The sequence below is a fragment of the Carassius carassius genome, chromosome 20 (genome assembly GCF_963082965.1).
Source record: "Carassius carassius chromosome 20, fCarCar2.1, whole genome shotgun sequence".
Classification (NCBI taxonomy): domain Eukaryota; kingdom Metazoa; phylum Chordata; class Actinopteri; order Cypriniformes; family Cyprinidae; genus Carassius; species Carassius carassius.
This window is the reverse complement of record NC_081774.1, coordinates 30,275,156-30,292,115: the sequence shown is the minus strand read 5'-3', so window position 1 is coordinate 30,292,115 and position 16,960 is coordinate 30,275,156. Positions and strand designations below refer to the sequence as shown.

The following is a 16,960-nucleotide window of genomic DNA, read 5'->3' as shown; positions in this document are numbered from 1 at the left end:
CTGCTCTGTGTCGGAGATGTTAGCACGTCTCTAATAAGATCAGTCACAAACATGATCCCTGCACGATCGAATCTATAGCGTCTTATTAACTCACTGTCATCCATTGTCTGCAACACATTTCTTCTGCCTCTTTGTCTTTCTGCCATTTTCTCCTCTGCTAAAGAAACTCTTAAGCCTCTTAAAAGTCCTCGTCTGTGCTCCTAACAAGTTTGACCTTAAGACCTCTTTTAAGGGTTAAGATGCTTTCTGAATTACTTTTTTCTTTACTAGGATTTTTTATTTAATTTTAAGAGTAAATGCCCACATTTCTAAGAATTTTCTTAGAATTTTGTCACTAGCAGCTACTTTTTGCATTAAGATTCTTTATGAATACGGGCTATGAGCTTCCGGATGAAAATTTGCATTACATTGACATGGTATTAGACTCGGGATGGAATCAGTCTCAAGATCCATGTCAGGAATGGGCTCTGGCTCTATGATTGTGGTGGGTGTGGGCTGTGGCTCTGGATCAGTTGCAGGTTTGGGGAGAAGCTGGATGAGCTCAGGAGGGTGAGCTGGGACTGGTGCAGACACTGGGGGGTTGAGATCCTCCTTTCTCGCACAAATACTGTGAAGGAGGATGGACAATGTATGAGCACCCAGTCCAAATACCAACTAAGCATCTCTGAAGGATCAACTCTGAGCAGATAAGCTCTCCACTGAGTGTTAAGTCATGTCTGGAAAACCTTGCAGAGGCTGTCAATGGTGTAGTGGATGGTGGGTCATCGAGGGAGGAATCCCTGAGTGAGAGGAGGAGGATCTGTACTGCTGTTAGATCCATTTTAATGTCCGATCTTCTGTCATTGGGTGGATGTGGAAGCAAGGAGAAGAGATGAAATTAAGGGCTATATTTACATGGGAACAAACAAGATACAAAATGAGACTGGTGTACACAACGTGTAGCTATGGCAAAGCTATACACTACATGACTTTTAAAATCTGAACAGATTTTAAAACACTGGGCATCATACACTTACCAACACAGGAACAACTTAAATGACTGAGGATCACACATCACACACTACTAGACTTTTAAGTTCTTCCATTTAAAACTAATTCAGTTGCGCGCCTTTTTCCTAGGAAACACATGACAAATAAAAACAATATGTGCAATACTGGCTGAAAATATCAAACATGTTTGATATCCTCTGACTGGATGGAGTCTGAATAACTTTAAAGATCTGAAAGTATGTTGAAAGTCACAGGAGTGATGTAAGCAGACGATAAACAAGCTCCATATGAACTTTTGTTTAGTAGTCCATAACTCAAACTGTCAATGTTCTGAGTGTGATTAGTTATACTGTGTCTCTTTACATCTGTTTTCTATAATCTCTCTCCCATACTGCGAACAACATCAGGTTTTTAATATTATCCACAGATCTTTCCTCTCCCAAAGGAGACTTTTCTTTTCCCAAATGATCTCTTCTCTTCTGACACCATGTTGAGCAATTTCATAGCTTACATGCAACACTTACTGTTATGGTGCACGCGAAGAATTGTTTAACAGAAGGTCATGATCTTGAGCTTGTGAATGGAATGTCACTCATTTGTCATGTAAATGACAGCAAGCAGAGAGAATGGCAAAGACTGAAACCCCATTTCCACAGATCGGTGTGGAAAAGTTGCAATTCAGTGTGATCGTGTTTCTGTGGACAACATAAACAGATGTCTTTCACATTCAGAAAAAGCTCTTGAGGAGAAGGAAATGAAGGAAATGTATCCAGAAAAAGGTATTAATTTCGTAGCAGTGTTAGTTACTATTGTCTGTTTTTTGTTAATAAAATTGTGTTGATAATACAAAAAGAGGCTATACAAGTTGCAGATATCTTACAGTAGAAATCCGTCAGATTGGACAGCTGACAAACTTCTTCCAATGTGCAATTTATTTACTTCCTTGATTGTTTAAATTTTTTTTACTTTTTTTTTTTTTTTACTGTTAAGGTGAAATTCCTTAGCTGGGACCCGAGGTAAAAGAGAGAGGAGTCACCTGATGCTCCAAACTCACCTCAAGTGACGTATGACCAAAACTCATAACATTAATTTGGTGCAACATGTGAGAACCACTACAGTCATGTGCTGTCGGCATGCAGTAGCGTTAGTATTTGGCGGGTTTACAGAAAAATGCATAATTTTCTTTACTGCATAGAGTTGTTGCTTTCCCTGTGTCTCAGTTTCATCTTTGAAATCTACTCTGCTGCTCATCCATTATTCATAAACAGTTTATTGCGAGGTCTAATCACAAATATGCTGAACACACAGACTACAGAGTTTAGAACAACCAACAACTTTAAGGAACCTGGCAAGAACCTCCAGAGTGTGTAATGAACTATTAAACTTCAACCCTCACCAGGGAAAATGCATATGACGGTTATGTCATGGGTAATATGAAGTGATGACTTATAAAAAACGGGCAAACAAGCACCAGAGTGCTGAGTGACAGAACTGCAGCAAAAAAACGTATCATGACGGAAAAAGCCAAGTGGAGAAAAATCATACAACCCTAAAGAGAACACACCAGTGCTGTAACAATCTCATGGCGTATGTGAACACCTGTAATAAAAACTTTAAATGTTCTGGGACTCATAATATGACACATTTATTTGTATAACAATTTTCATAATACACGTTTTTCTTTGTGCCTATAATGTCTTAAATCTTTAACATAATAGAACACTTTTTAGAGCTGGATAATATGGTGTTATATAACAATGCTAATGATCCTTCAAATTTAGATTTAGCTATAGTATATTTATTGAATTAATTTTGTGTAGCAGAGACATTTCCTGAACTTTCCAATGTAAGTCTATTGTTTCTACTGGAAGACCAATTTATGACATTTTAATAAAAAATATTACGAGCTCAATCTTTTTCAAGTCAAAACATTGACATGGTTGAATAGTTCACAAGATGATCTATAATATGCATTTACATCTTATTAAAATATAAATATTAATCTGTTTTGTTTGAGGCAAGAGTAAACAGTTCTTTACTCTTAGAAAAGTAATAAGCCATATGAAATCATTTCATTTCAAATAGTGACATCTCGGTAAACAGACCACACAGACCACACTTTATTATGGTTGAAAATGACTCATATCACGATAAGGGTTTTGGACATGTGTTTTCTGGGTTTTTTAGTGTCCAGATACTCTTATTTATAGTATTTTATTTATGTTAAATATAGTTTACATCCTTGTATCGCATTTCCTGTGTTCACGTCTGTTACCTTAGTTCCTCATTTTATTTGATGTATACACTATATCAGCCACAATAACAAAACCACCCGCCCAAATCCCCCTTGTGCTGCCAAAACAGCTCGTAGAGCCTGAACGTGTCCTGTGGCATCTGACACCAAGGCAATAGCAGCAGACCCTTTAAAGGAAAAGTTACCCAAAGATGAAAAATTATCTCATAATGTACTCTCGAGCCATCCTATGTGTACGTGCCTTACTTTTTTCAGACAAACACCATCATATGTAAATATGGATTTTTATTTTATTTTACAAAAACCCATTGATTCACTTTAGAAGGCATTCATTAAATAGGGATATTATTTAATATAAATCTGATTGTATTCATCTGTAAGAAGAAAGGCATATATATGGATGGCTTGAGGGTGAGTAAATTATCATTTTCATTTTTGGGTGAACCATTCCTTTAAATCCTGTAAATTGTGAGGTGAGGCCCCCATGTATTAGATTACAGAAATTATCATTACACAAATGGATTGAAATCTGGGGAGTTTGGAGGCCAAGGCAACACCTTGAACTCTTGTTCCTCAAAACATTCCTAAACAATTCTTGCAGTGCGGCAGGGTACATAATCTTGCTAAAAGAGGCCACAGTCAACAGGAAACACCACTGCCATGAAGAGGTGTCTGTGGTCTGCAACAGTCTTTAGGTCGGTGGAGCATGTCAGAGTAACATAAATACCAGGAGCATAACGCACCATCCTACCTTCTTCCGACAATGCATCTCTTCACCAGGTAAACAAGACATGCACCCAACCATCCAACTGGTTTAAAAGACCACATGACTCAGCAGACCAGGCAAACTTCATTCATTGCTCCATGGTTCAATTCAGATGCTCAGCGGTCGACATGCGTAATCTTGGGGACTCTGTGTGTTCTGACACCTTTCTATCATGGCCAGCATTAAGTTTTCAGTAATTTGGGCTACAATAGCTCTTCTGTGTAATCAGACCAGACTGGGTAGGCTTCTGTTCATCTGTGAGCCTTGGGCGCCCATGACCCTTTCACCGGTTCACTGGTTGTCCTTCCTTGCACCATTTTTGGTAGGTGCTAACCACTGCATACAGCCCACAAGACTTGCCATTTTGGAAATTTTCTGACCCAGTTGTTTAGCCGTCACTATTTGGCCCTTGTCACTCAGATCTTTTCACTTGCCCATTTTTTTCTTGCGTCCAACACATGTAATTCAAGAACTGGCTGTTCAACCGCTGCCTAATATATCCAACCCCTTGACATATGCCATTGTAATGATACAATCAATGTTTTTCACTTCACCTTTCAGCAGTTTAATGTTGTGGCTGATCAGTGTATATCATTCGTTTAAAAGTCGGTTCTCTCACCATGTTGGTTTGATATGGTGGGTTGATATTGGTTGGTGCTTTTTTTGAACATTATAGAGTTAAACTGTTAAGCTGTTATATTTCCATCTGCCTTCCTCTGAACAGATTATTAAAAAAGGGCTACACTCTTGTCTTAAAATTGCATGTGTCAGATGTGTTCAGCTCACTTCTCAGAAAACATAGCAAGCTAGTCTGTTTTTGATTGATTCTGGAACTCAATTTTATTTATTTATTTTTTATTTTTTAGGCAAATTAGTCTTCTATTGCAGATGGGAGTTTCACATCCGTACCCTGTGTACAGTATATTTGTAGAGACCCATAACACTAACCTTGCAGCAGCAAGCATGGCTCTCACAAGAGTTTAAAAGAATGAGGTTCTAGACATAACCTTGCTTTCCTGCAATGTTTAGTTCCAACTCTAATCAAACAAACTTTAACCAGTCAGTCAAGGTCTTTGAGTTCACATGAAAATGACAGGTGTGTTAGAGCAGGGCTGGAACTACATTCTCTTGGAAGGTGGATCTCTAAAAGCAGGATTGAACATTTCTGATTTGGAAGAACAAGAGATATTATTATTTACCCTACCATTTTTTTCTCCCTATATTTACCGTATTGGCAGCAAATTCTATTGTAGCACAAAACCACCTGTCTCCTTTCTACTGATGCATATCTCTGATCAATCTGATGTTCATAAATGACATATCTCTTTCTGAAATGCACACACATACACAGATAGTGGTCATCTAAAAAAACTGGATTTTTATTATGACCTGTTGTGCAATTAGTACTTGCTACAAAGATGTTTTTTATTTTTTATATATTTTTAAACTTTGTTTGTGAAAAAAATTTCAAATAATAATAATAATAATAATGTAGCATCAGACATATTGTTGAGTGGAGTCAGCCTTGACAGCAGTGACAACCTGTAAGGTTTTAACATTCATTCACTGCCATGCTGACAAGTACACAATTATTCTTAATAATCATTCATACGAATGTGAGATGTAATAACACTGATTATTCTGGGTGTAGTCCTACCTTAAATTTAAAAGAGGTAATTGTCTTTTTGATAGAAGTTTTGCAACACTCAATACATAGGCTTTATAGTTACAGTAAGTTCTTAATAAGTCCTGTCTAACAGTAAAAACAGCTGGTTGGTTTACTTTAAAATGTGCATGTGGACAAGCTGGAAAGTAAAAAAAAATATATATATATATGATTTATGTATTTCTTTTTTTTTTCAATTGTATTCCTTTTTTTAACTGTTATTTTTAACTGAAACACAATTTTACCATAAAGTTACCATAACATGAACTATTTTACATATGCAGAATGGAGAATAAGATTTTACAGTTGCTGCCAGGGGAAGATTTACCATTAATAAAATCTTGTAATGAAAATAAGCTGTGATGATTCTTCCAAAATCCTCTTTTTTTATGTTCTATGGAAATAACATGGTTTTGGAACTGAATGAGGTTTAGTAAATAATGAAATGGCAAGCTTCATTTTTGGGTGATCTATTGCTTGAAGAAGCCAAAGGTTTGTCCAGAGATAAAACTTCAATGTAAGATTTATTGCTAGGCTCTATTGACATACTGTACACACGGTAAGCGGTCGGTCGAATCTATACAGTTTTGCTAAAAGCACACACATAGCTGAGGTGACTTCATCTTTCAAAAGCCTGAATACTTGACTGCTCTCCATTCTCACACATCCAGGCTTGCCCTCCAGCACTCTGGGTAAAAGGCTAAAAATACTGGGCTGTGAGCCATCGCCAGTAGCCCAGGGATTAGTGGAGCTCAGTGTCTCTGGCAGCTCTCCAGTTCCATAGTAGCTTTTGTGTTTTAGATAGAAGCAAGTCTCAAAGACTTCTCAGAGGCCAGACATGATATTTCTGTTTTGTTTCGGTGTTATCTGTCAGTTTCTTCACAATTCTTATAGCCCAACATATCTCTGGTCTGCATATTATCAGATAATGATCTCTTAATCCCTTTTAAAGGACTGAAGGGTAAATGCACAAATGCATAAGTTTTGCTTTGGGCCAGAAATAAACCTTATTCACGAAATTTGTATTTAAGTGACAGTAGTTGACTCGAAAGAGAAAAATGACAATAGAAGACTGTATTAGCTATTGTGGCAACAAGTACTTAGAGAAAGTTGCATAATGAATGGTATTTTGAAACATGCAATTAAGGTTGTGTAGCTAGAAGTGTTTCATCATTTGGTACAATATGTTTTGGGCCTTAAACAATGACTGCATTACTAAAGTTTCAGGCATTGTCATTAGAAAGTATGAAGTCAATACAGCTGTGAACAAAACATCTATTTTAAAGCTTTTGTTTAACTGTTGTGTCTACTGTTGTGATATCTGATAATAATTAAACAATGGACACTTTGCAGTTAGTACCAAATGTGTCCCTTTAGTATTTATTTGTTATATATATATTAATAAGTTCACTTGTAGTGTTAAACACAGCTGTGCTGCAGAGGGATAAACTGTCATTATAAAATAAACTATGGATGTGGGTGTTGTTAATATGCCTTTGCAAGTCTTTGCTTGCCTAGTTTCTGTTCCTTTACTTGTCAATAGATGTCAAATTGCTGCAGTAAACAGATTCCTTACACTTAGTTTCAGCTTACAAAGATTGTGTTTGTGTTCATTTAAACATGCTGAACAAATGCCTCGTCAGGGCTCCCGAGAGAAATGTCTCACAGACCTGTTTAAATCTGTGTTATGCGTTCAGAATTTCCCTTAAGTACTTGGAATGAAACCTTTTAGACTGTATTTTTGGCTCCTCTCATAACCATTTGCATCATATATTTTATTTTGTCAGCTTCTCTGCAGAAGCGTCATTGCACACTTGTTTGCTTACTGAGGTTACACTTACAGTCTGCCTTCACGTCTGAGCTGTACAAGAAGAAACTGCAAGTATATCATAGCCAGTATATGAAGATGTAGTTGTAATGGAAAGATACAGTATGCTGGTACGTTGAGGGTGGTCTCTCTGCGAGCCAGGATATTACAGGATCACACAGGCAAGCCACAAGCGTGTCTAATGTCCTAATTGGATTATGCAGTTGCGGTTCCTTGACAGCAAATTATTCGAAAAACCTGAACCCCTCGTGTTTTCAAGAGATGACAAATAATGTAAGACAGCATTTTGGCATACACCTCATAATTAACTCGACTCGAAAATGTTCAGACGATATCGGCAGGTAGTATGTGACCACATAGGTCAAGCTCATTCATGAAGCGATCAAGAACTTTGTGGTCATTGCTGAGCACCCCACACATTCGCTTAAAAAAAGCCAATTCCTGGGAAAAGCAGCTGAAGCTACTCTTTTTTTTCCCCTCCTCAGAATTCCCCCATTTTGTCAACCAGATCTCACAACAAGCCTGGAGGTTACAACTTAATAAAAACACAAGTGGACCCCCTTATATATTTTTTTTTGCATGAAGTCACCTTAAAGCAACTGAATAAACATCATGTTTTTTCTGTGTCATGATTTCCTTATGAGGCAGCTCCTTTTCGAACTCAGAATATATTGCGTGTACGTTTGGAAGTTTAGCTGCATGACAAAAATGTCTTGACATCCTCAGCAACATTACATTAAAGTGATCAGAGCAGAATACCTCCAGTGCTGTCATTAATATCAACATCTGCTGCTCTGTTGTTCTATGTTTTCTGGGCAACCCCTAGGTTGGAGTTAATAATAGCCAGCAACTATATTAGGAGACAAAAGTGGCAGATTTAAAGCTATAATCTTCACTGTAATAACATATGTGTTTTAAGACCCGAGTCTGTGAGTTTTGTAAATCCATTTATTCCTCTGCCTCTCGTTGAATGTGTAAAAGGAACCCAGAAATTGCACATAATGAGCTACTGCCCTGCCAGTGCTGTCAATTGGTGTGACCAATATGGTCATTAGCTGACAGTCTTGTCCCCTGTATGTGTTATGAAAGTAACTCTCAGCTCTCCTCGTCACAAACCGCAGAATGCTGGTTAGATGTTCGCCAGCTATGCGGCAGACTTCGCCAGCTATGCGGCAGACCCAGCCAGCGTGTTTTCTGCTTGCATGCTCTAAAATAAACTGACAAAAGAGGTGCTGCTCCATCGCATGCTGCCTACACCATGTCTAAAACACGAGATATTGGCTATATACTGGTAAATAAGTATATGTGTTGTTCTTTGTTCTTAGTTTGGTTGCTGATATTTCTGTGATTATTGTTGGTGTTATTATAACTTTGATTGTTGTTAATTCTTAGGGTTAGGGATTTGAACAACCCCTCCAACTTTGGTGAGGGATAAAACAAAGCCATAGAGGTTTGGCTGCTTTTTACTTGAGCAACCTAGCAACCTATTAACATCTCAGGTCTTGAAAAAGTCTTGAGACAAGACGATGAGCTGAATCAGGTGTGTTTGATTAGGGAGCCGTCCAAAATGTGTACTTTCGAACTGTGTTGGGAACCACTTCCCAAAGTTTGGAAACTCTGTTTGGCTTGTGTTTTCCATATGGAATTAGACATTTGAGAACATTAACCATTCATTCTTGCTATCGAGCTGACAGGACGCACATAAAAACTGCCCAAAGCTCCCCTCATTCATTTTTCATTCAGGCTTGTCCTTTCACTTATTTAATTATAGTAGTTTCTATTTGTTTGGACTGTGATAGTATCACATTTAAGACATGGTCACACTTTGTGCTCCTTTTACTTCCATTCATTCACATACAGACAAGAGAGATCAGCAACACAAGCTTACACAAAGAAATGTGGCATTTTACTGTGTAGGAAAATTGAGGTTTGGTGAAGTTCAAGTTTGATGTAGACAATCCAAACATCAAAGAGCGATATCATGGCTTTATAAAAATATTCAAGCTGCAACGGTTTGCAGTGTTATGCATAGATTATGTATTTTCACATTTTGAACTTATTAATGTATATGTGTTGCATTATTAATTAAAAACCATAGCAGTTTTGCAGTTCTGCAGTGTTACTTGCTTCACACATTTATATATTCTATGAATGCACAAAAAGGCTTATTAATCTATATTAACTATTGGCAGTATTTGACCCATATACTGTGATATGATATTCCACACAATCAGTTGTGTTTTGGAAAGGTGCCAGTATAAACTAATAAACCTATGGGTCAACCTCTGGAGCTTATCAGCTCATCAAAGTTTGAATTGGCATAACTTGATTAAGAACAGCTGTAATTTCAGAAACACACACACACACACACACACACACACACACATCTAAAAAAGCAAAAAAGTTTCTTATGCAGCTTTGTCCCCTGTGCTTGTTATTGATGAGTGATGTGCTCTGATTAATGTAACACTCTGAGTGTGGACTCATATAAACACTGAAGCAGTGTTAAAAGTAATACTGAAGCAGAGTTGAAGTTAATGAGATAATTAAGAAATTAATTGAGCATTATTGAAGACACCTGATGTTAACAAGCAGAATCACCAACCGAGAAAAATCACAATTTGTGTGTCACCATTATAGTGGTCAGTGTTTGCTTTAGTTGGGATCTTGGCTTGTGACTTTTTAATTTTAAATTGTGTTTGGCAAGCCAAGAGCAAAAGTCATCGGGTGGTGAAGATTATGTTTCAATGTAATTGTTGTTTGACTTGAATTACTGAACTCATTTAAACTCTTTTCTCTAAGTAAAACTTCCATTAATTACTGTAATAGCTTTGATTCCACAATGAAAGAGTCTGTATTTTCTATACTGGCTGTTTTGTAGGCATCTTTTCCAAGTGATTCTGATTTTTTTATTTTTTGTGTATTAAAATTTTTGATTTTAGGCACACAAAGATAACAAGAATCAGCGTATGAATCTCAACAATGGTAACAAACAGCATATTCAGACAAACAGATCTACTCTGAACATCACAAAACTAGATACTAAAAATTCACATAAAAACAGCAAAAATGAAATATAGTTAGAATAAAAAGCTGAAAAGACAGTTCAGATCATAATTTATTCATGCCGCAATGCATGATGGGAGCCATGGATGAGATTTTTTATTGGCTACAACATGCTTTTTTGATGGTCACCATTGTTGTGATGCTCACGCTAATTTTTGATGTCTATGTGTCTAAACTAAAGATTATTTTTTATTTTTTATGTAAAACTAACTTTTAAAAACATGTCATATTATGTCAAAAATGCTGGATTGCTTACTTTTTTCACTTAATTTATGTATACAGTAAAGAAACCTGAACTCAGGCATTCAGGTCACTCCATAAGAATTAGTCCAAACCACAATCAATACCATAAGGTTGCCTTTGCTGTGGTTTGTCTGTATGTTATAACTCAGTAACCACAGCCACACAAAGTCTAAAGTAAATAACTGAAGGGTCAAGATCCCAACTAAAGCAAACATGGACCACTATAATGGTGACACACAAATTGTGATTTTTCTCGGTTGGTGATTCTGCTTGTTAACATCAGGTGTCTTCAATAATGCTCAATCATAACTCAATTAACTTCTTAATTATCTCATTAACTTCAACTCTGCTTCAGTGTTACTTTTAACACTGCTTCAGTGTTTATATGAGTCCACACTCAGAGTGTTAAATTAACACTGGAGGTTTTGCTGTGTAAACATTTTCCTATTATAAAAATTAGGTCCATTGGTATTACAATATATAGTCCTCCTCAGAAAAAAGTTGTATGTATAGCCCATTTCACTTGCAAAATAGCAATATAAACTTCAATAGATGACAAATTGATTTTATGTATGGGATTTCTTTTTCTTTGAACGTGCATTGCCAAAACAAACAGCTTGGCTCAATGTGTGCAAACACTAGGATTAGGGATTGGTGGAACTTTAAATGTCTTATACCATGATACAGTACATTTATGTCACAATAACTGTATTGCATTAAATGTAAATGTATTGGAGAGCAAAAATGGTCTGTATATGAAATGATTGTCTACTTTTGGACTTGTCTATATTTGCGACAACCCTTTCTAAATGGTAGATGCATCTTATCTGGCCTTTTAACAATTCCTTAGTAACAGTGATTGTATTTGTCTCTCTTGTAGGCTAACAGGTAATGAACCCTTGTCCATTTTGCCACTGAGTTCACAGCCAGATGAAAGGGCGGGCAAGGCGCACTACAAGCTGTGTGATCGACTCAAACTGGAAAAGAAACAGCGCAGAATGTGCAGACGGGACCCTGGCGTAGCTGAGACTCTAATGGAGGCCATCAGCATGAGTGCCTTAGAGTGCCAGTACCAGTTCCGCTTTGAGAGATGGAACTGCACCTTAGAGGGCCGCTACAGGGCTAACATTTTAAAGAGGGGTAAGAAGTGTGCGATCTTTACAATGCCATGGTTTACTGACTATAAGTAACTTTGTAAGTAAAAGTTAGCTTATTATTCTAACCCTAACCTAATAGTCTAATACTCTGAGTAGAATTAGAGGCTGTTTACAAAACACTGTTTTCAACTGAAAACCATTTATTTACATGACAACAGCACTTTGGAAGTCAGAAAATGCCAACCCAGGCTCACTGAAAATACGTGCTTGTCACGACGTTTCTGCAACATTGATATTACGTGCCTTATTGCACATTTTGCCCAGTTTCAACATTTGTGTTCAATACGTGACTGTGGCCACATTTTTATTATGTTGATAAACGTATTGCGTAATTTTTCTAACATAGCTTCAGGCACGTATTGGTGCAGTTCAGAATTTTATTATCTGGGGAGTGTCGCCCAAAAAGGTTAATGCCCTATAGTGTCGGAAATAATCTCTACCACAAACCCAACGCTAAACCTACCTGAAAGTGTTACCGAAAGCAAAAGTGATATAAAAAACCCATTTGCTTTTGCAACTGTGCCCTTTTAACTTCCTTCTATGCAGGTTTGAGCTGTTTTGTTGAACCGTAGTTTTACGGGACTGTACCGGTTCACTTCACGAGTGCAACGCCGTATCGCATGAGCTACCAAGTAACTACTACATTATAAAACCCTGAAATGTGAAGCTGTATATGTGATGCAAATTCAAAAGAATCAGTTTTCAAATCTCACAGCATGTGAGTTGTTTTGAAGTCATAACACAATGTCGTGCAGGAATTGTGCGAAAATAAGGCTTTTTTGGAAATAAGTTTTACTGCCTTTAGTGTTCATTTCAATTAAAAACTGCAATGATTTGTACTGTATGTATCGGTAAATGTTTTTAGTTGTGCAGAAATGTAGGAAGAGGCACGTATTTCCAATGAGCCTGTGTAGGAAAACGCAAACTTTTGAAATAGGGTCCCATTTAAACTATATAAACATGAATTTGTGCACAGGTATTATGTGTTTAGTCTATAGGCATGCATGAGTTTCTTTATGCATGAGTATCGCCAGCTACTGGCTTGGCATGCTTAACACAGCATTTTAGTCGTTTTCAGAACCATGAGAACAGGGATATTTTTCGCAAAGTTGTCACCTGAGAAACTTTTCAAAAATATTTTTAATAGTTAAAAAAAGTATAGTTAATTTTATAGTACTGTACATTGTTGTCTTGTCAACGTACCCTTAGCTGACATGTAGTTTCAAAATGACTGGTTAGTAAATTGTCTAAAGAGGACTATCAAAATAAAATGAAACTGCGTGTGATACTTTTTTTTCTACAGTTTACATTTTTTCAGGTTTCTTTGATGAACAAATTATTTGTGCAAAAACAGAAATCTTTTATAACATCTTAAATGCCTTCACTGTTATTTTTGATTCATTTAATGTGTCCTTGCTGAACAAAAGTAAGTGCAAGGGGGTCTTGGAACTGTTACTAGCATTCTCTGTAAAATCATAGGATTGAAGGTCAGGAATGAACTATTGGCTGCCTCGTAATCTCCATGTTCCTCACAGGCTTCAAGGAGACGGCATTCCTCTATGCCATCTCTTCAGCAGGCCTGACCCACGCCATGGCCAAAGCCTGCAGCGCTGGCCGCATGGAGCGCTGCACCTGTGACGAGGCTCCTGATCTGGAGAACCGCAAGGCTTGGCAATGGGGAGGCTGTGGAGACAACCTCAAGTACAGCAACAAATTTGTCAAAGACTTCCTGGGGAAGAGATCCAACAAGGATCTCCGCGCCCGGATAGATATGCACAACAGCAATGTAGGAATGAAGGTAAGCTGCTAAGATATATTAAAAAGTATGGGGATCATGGGAATTATAAATAGTGTGGGAAATGTTATGCGACAGAAACATGCATGAGAAACCCGGAGTTATGCATGTGGTATACTGTAAAGTAGGTGATTGTATCATTTATCTTTCTTGCTTTCTTGCTTTCGTTCTTTCTCTGTGGTGGTTAAATGTTCAGCTTCATAAATTATTTAGGGTCACTCAAATAGTCCGTAAAGGTCCCATTTTAAATCACTGAAATTGGCTATTTAATTCAGTAATTTATAACAAGTGCCCATTAATCAAGGTTAGGTTTCCCTTACAGTCTAAAGAGCACTAAGTTTGTCCAAGTCTTCCATTGTTTCTTGTAAGAGAAAGAGCCGAGGTAACATTGAGGCCCTCCTAAGAGTAAAAAAAGGAACATAAAAAGACCCATAACAGAGAGCCAAAGTAAACTACAGGTCTGGCACCAATAGATTGTCTCATATTGTTCGTTTTAGTTGTAGAATGAATATAAATTACAGCAGTGCTCAGCAGACTTGCCCTCTTTGCTCAGTCCATCTCAAGTAGTCGTCCTCAGGCCATTTCGTCTGCGATAAGAGATTTACAGCACTGCATATTTTGGTCCATCTGCACATGTAAGGAGGTGTACGGGGTTTGGGGTCAAATCCCATATGGAGAACAAACTTGGAATGTGCTAGCCTCGGCATCACCTGCATTTTAGAGCTGACGTTACACATTTTCCTCTCCTTCCATTGTGGTGGATTTGCAGTTTCTGTTGAACTAGTCTACCACTTGTTTAACACAAAATGTCCAGACAGCACCTTTTATATGCTTACCTTAAAGTTCACTTTCTTACAGAAATGTTGAATGGATCAAACGCTGTGGTCGGTAGTGCTCTCTGCATAATGTGAAATTTAAGTACCTCTGTCAGTTGTTCAAATTTAGAAAGCTCACAGAATCAACAAAACTCATCCATCAAAAATGCTTGTACAAGCAAACTTTTACATTTCTTCCCAACATTTCACATTGACACTAATTTTTAGAAACTTGATGTATTTTTTCATAACTTCAGACACAAAACTCAAAACGGTCATCATTGGTAACACAGGCTGTTCATTGCTCAATTTTGCATTGTGCATTCATATCTTTAAAGAAAATTATCACCTTCTGATTCACTGGGTCTACTAGTGTATTATGAAATTTCATAGAAACTTAATTTCACCCACACACAAGATAGCAAATAAAAGTTTTACAGTGTAGTTATTTGACCATCATTTACATAAAATATGTGATGCACATTTAATTATGGCACTGCATAAATGCATAACTGTAAACACTGTATTTTAGTAGAGAGAATACTACAGACAGTGGAATCTTAAAACAATCAAATAATGGCAAAAATAGGGCAAAATAAAGGATTGAACGACTGCAATATTTTATTCTATTTTTTTGAAAACATCTATTTTAATTTGTCCTTCTTATAGTGTAATTATTATACATTTGGAATATTAATTAACAACATGTACTTAGGGTTAGAATTAGGGTTTGGTTTAGGGTTAGTTGCATGAAACCGCACATAATATACTGTTATTAATTTAGTAAGAAGATGCATTACGGGATCTGTTAAAACTTTATTTTACAGTGTCCTTGTAATATTTTGCATTGACCAGAACGCTATAAAATAAAGTGTTAACAAATATTGTTATCCTGAAGTTTTCCTGATGGAATATTCCTAAAACTATTCATTAAGTGCAATGCAATAGTAACATATCAATTTGAGCAGTTGTTTCAATTGATAGTTAGATCATTGTAATGAAAGTAATCATCGTAGAAACACATCAACAGTCATGTCAGATGTATTTTGAAATATTACAGTTTCTACAATCCTTATGACCCATTTCAGTTCTTAGTTCTTAGGTCACTTTTTCACAGAGTGAGCACAACAGCAGTCTATGTGGGCTAAACTGTGGATCATTTATCATTGCTTTGGCACAAAATGTATTCAATGACTACAGCTTTCAAATTAAATGAATTCTTCTCTTACTCAAACACAACCACCGCCAAAACTACCTACCTACCTACAGGCCAATTTGCACATTTATATACTTTCTTCAAAACTGTTCAACTTAAGTTCAAAACTAAACATAATACAGAACTGAATAAGAAAGCAATTCACTACATTTCTAGAATACTAGCATTATGAAACCCATTCTACTAAAAAAACAGAAACAAAGTACTGTCAAAATAATTAGATGTTGTTATACACCCAAATGGTGTTAGACTTAATAAATCACTACAAAAAGGGACAAATTTGTGATGATTTTGTACTTTTGATGTGATGAAATGTGTCCCAGTGATTCTAAAACTCTGTAAATTGTGTTATTTTGAATAGGTGATTTTAGTTCAATGAACAAATGAGCTTAGGTTTTTGTGTGATGTATTCAAGCATTTGGAGAAAGATTGTGAGTTTTGTTGTAAGAGCTGTTAAAAAATAAAAAGGTTCTGACATTAGTGAAAATAAGGGTTGTAAAAAACTGTAATGTTTAGTATAGATCTACGTTGAGCAAGACGCAATTTCACAAAGGGGCTACGCAGTGTGATGCAACATAACCAGTAACAAATGTTGTGTGTCATAGCTAGGTCAGGCCATGCATAAAACTGAATTAGCAATGAAGACATGGGATTTATGTTTTTTTGCTTTAGCAGTATGCACTTGTTAAAAACACTCATTGTGTGTCAATGTTTTATTTCACAATTATAACATTTTGTATTTGTATTTTGTAAACTATATGCCACCAGTACTTTTAAATTCAAGAACAAAAATGTTTTAACATAAATAATAATATATTATACTGTACTCTATTGCATATATCTTTATAAAACCCACATATTCCATATTATCATATTTTTTTTTATAAATGTTTAACATATTTAATATTTTAATTAAAAATAAAAACATCAATACGCCTTCACTTTGAGTTGAGATGAAAGCTTCATAATAATTAAATATTTGGTCAACCTTTTTATTTTTATTTTTTTATTTGTATATAACTGACATATTTTAAAGCACAGCTTTTTAATGTCAACTGATGCTGAATTTGATAAAAAACTAAATTACGGCAATTAGGTAAGAATGATGATAATGCCCTACTCCTCAGCGGCCTGTATTATATCTTCGGTTTTTGGTTGAAAGCA

The 16,960-nt window shown here is 36.4% G+C and overlaps 1 pseudogene; it reads left to right on the top strand.

Moving 5' to 3' along the window:
* The window catches only part of LOC132096845 (protein Wnt-9a-like), a 32,809-nt pseudogene that overhangs the window by 11,496 nt on the left and 4,353 nt on the right, over positions 1–16,960 (top strand).